The 2,718-nt window shown below is 44.6% G+C and overlaps 1 pseudogene; it reads right to left on the bottom strand.

Moving 5' to 3' along the window:
* Positions 1–1,258: 1,258 nt before the first annotated feature.
* LOC147987380 (uncharacterized) lies at positions 1,259–2,478 on the bottom strand (annotated as a pseudogene).
* Positions 2,479–2,718: the final 240 nt, after the last annotated feature.

Raw genomic sequence — 2,718 nt, forward strand, 5'->3', positions numbered from 1 at the left:
TCTTCATAATAAAAAATAGGATGGTCATGTCACTTAGTCATCCATTTGATTTATTTTCCCGTATTTTAGCAACGCCATGGGCATTCTACTAGTCAAGTGATGAGATCTCTCCGTACCCCTTCATAATAAAGAATATGATGGTCTTTTTTTTAATACATCGCCCGACGTACTTTTTTCTCTTTTTAAATCTTCAAATTAACTGCGCCATGGGAGATTCGAACTCCAACCCTTAAGATTTAGTTCTAGTTCTAGTTTTAGTAACCAACCGGGACAGGTTACTTGTTGTGCCCACTTGCTTTCTTTTTGCTTCTTATGTGACAAATGTAATTTTGTGATCTTTCAGGCCGGGGTTTCTCAGTGTTTTTTAAATCGGAGTTTGTTCTGTTTTTTTTGTTTTCTTTTTTCCCTTTTCATTTCATTTTTTATATTTTAAAATGCATAAAAAATTTAAAATAAAGGAAATTCAAATTCGTGAACTTTTTTGAACTTGTTTTAGCGAACTTTTTCGAAAATCTGTGAATATTTTTCAAAATTGATGAACTTTTTTCAAATCTGCAAACGCTTGGGCTGGCCCAACAGGCGCTCGATGGAATCAATTTTAAAAATAAAGATTTTTCATTTACTTTTGACATATTTCATTCAGACAATTGTCAGAGTTCAGCTCTAGTTTAGAATTACGATTCATCATCTATTATGTGCATCTTTGAATGGACTTGGCTCATACTGGCCAATTCCGAGTTCAGAAACATACTACTGAAATTCAACACGTACCCTATATATATATAATATATATATATATATATAATATATATATATATATATATATTCATTGAATGCCCAGTTCATCAAATCATAAAGTGTAGAGGTGAAGCTAATGACAACACTATCAGCAAAGAAGAAAAGAAAAGAAAAAACAGCCTTAAAACATGCAAAAGAGTGTCATCATGATGTGCAAGAAGTTGGGTACTGATTGACAAGAGGGCAGAGTAATTTGGTAGAAAAAGTTGATTCCAGAATCATGTTGCGGATGAGCATCAATATCAGACTTGCACTATTCAACATGGGGAGGTGCCAAATATTTTGATTTCTATTAGCAAGTATGAAGCAAATCAGATGCGATAAACAAGCATTAGAATTTTAATATATTTTTTAAAACCTAAGCAAAATTACAGTACTAGCAGCAAGCCTGCAAATGAAAGCATGTTGAGTGATGGTGAACATATATTATAAATGAAATGACAGCAGTATGCAAATGAAACTATAGAATCAAATGACAGGGTGATGCTGTAAACCCTGTCTGTCGGTGTGCACTGAACTCGCTGGCAAAGAGTTGGGAACAAATACGCCTTGTAGGCTGTGGAGAGATGTGGACCTCGTCGTTCTCCATGTCGACGCGAAGCAAATACTGGCCTTTGTGCACTAGTCGATGGTCTACGATGCTTTCGTCATTTACGACTAAGTAGACGACGCCGTCTTGGTGGATGCTGAGGACAGGGAGCGACGGAGCAAGCTGTCTCAAACCTGCAGACTGGTAGCTCACGTTTGCCCAGATTTTTTGACATTGTACTTGCAGGTTATGTTCCAGCCTGAGAGGTCAGGCGACAGCGTCCAGACGATGAGTTCCAATCCATATTCATCCAAGGCGATGAGCTTGATGTGTGCAGCACAAACGCAGGCCATGGAACGGAACTCGCCTGGGCGGACGATGTCTGGATACTCGGGGTTTACATCATAGGCTGGACAGTCTTGTGGCAACTTGATAAAGCTGAACTTGTTGTTGCAGTCTTGGTTGAGATCACAGAGCAACATGCCTTTGAGCAGATCCACCCAGCAAAGGATAGAGCCCCGGTAAGAGAAGCACAAATCAGCGGTGAATCTGCTGGACGGAAGGGGATGGCTCCCGGACAGCAAGACCCATTCTGGTTCTGGGGAGGACGACTTCCACAGCCAGACCCCGGCCTGGGAGAATCCTGGCATGAAGAGCTCGGCAAGAAGGTAGCCCTCCCCTTGGGCGTCGCACATGACGACGGCCGACTGGTGCCCCATGACTCCATGCAAGTCGTCGTCGTGGTCGGGGAGACGGGGGATCACGGAGAGGGAGTCCTTCCTGGCGTCGTAGATGAGGTAGCCTCCCAGCAAACTAGAGCCAGGGCGGTACCCGCCGGCGTAAAGGGCGACCAGGTTCTTGTCCGTGCTGGAGATGCGGCCCGAGTCCAGGCCCATGTATGGCGGCGGGAGCGGGAGGGATTGCGGCGGCACCAGTATGTGGAGGAAGGAGAGTTCCGGCGGATTGCCGACGATTGCCCGGGCCTTGAAGGTCCGCAGGTACTTGATGACTTGATCACTTATGGCTTTGCGGTTTGGTGGTCCACTTCCTTCCCAGAATCCCCACGGGTAGGGGATTGACTCTCCGCCGTATGCCGCCTCGTCGGGAGAGAAATCAATCTCGCGGTCGAGCAGAACCATGGAACGGGCCATGGCGGCGCTAGCTAGCTAGCTAGGGATTAGGGTTGGGTGGACCGGTGGATTTGGGGATCGATGGTGGCGGCTCGATCGACCGGGTTTTTTTTAGGAAAGGCCATCATGGTTAGCTTTATTGAAATTAAATAATAGATACATCGTCTACGAGCTTGCTCACCAACACGTCAGGGGGCTTGTTCATCCAAACCAACGAGATCTTATTACAATAACTATAGTTTGCTAGCACATGCGCCGCTT

Source organism: Triticum urartu, chromosome 2A, assembly GCF_056163025.1.
Source record: "Triticum urartu cultivar PI428250 chromosome 2A, HENAU_Tu73, whole genome shotgun sequence".
Classification (NCBI taxonomy): Eukaryota; Viridiplantae; Streptophyta; class Magnoliopsida; order Poales; family Poaceae; genus Triticum; species Triticum urartu.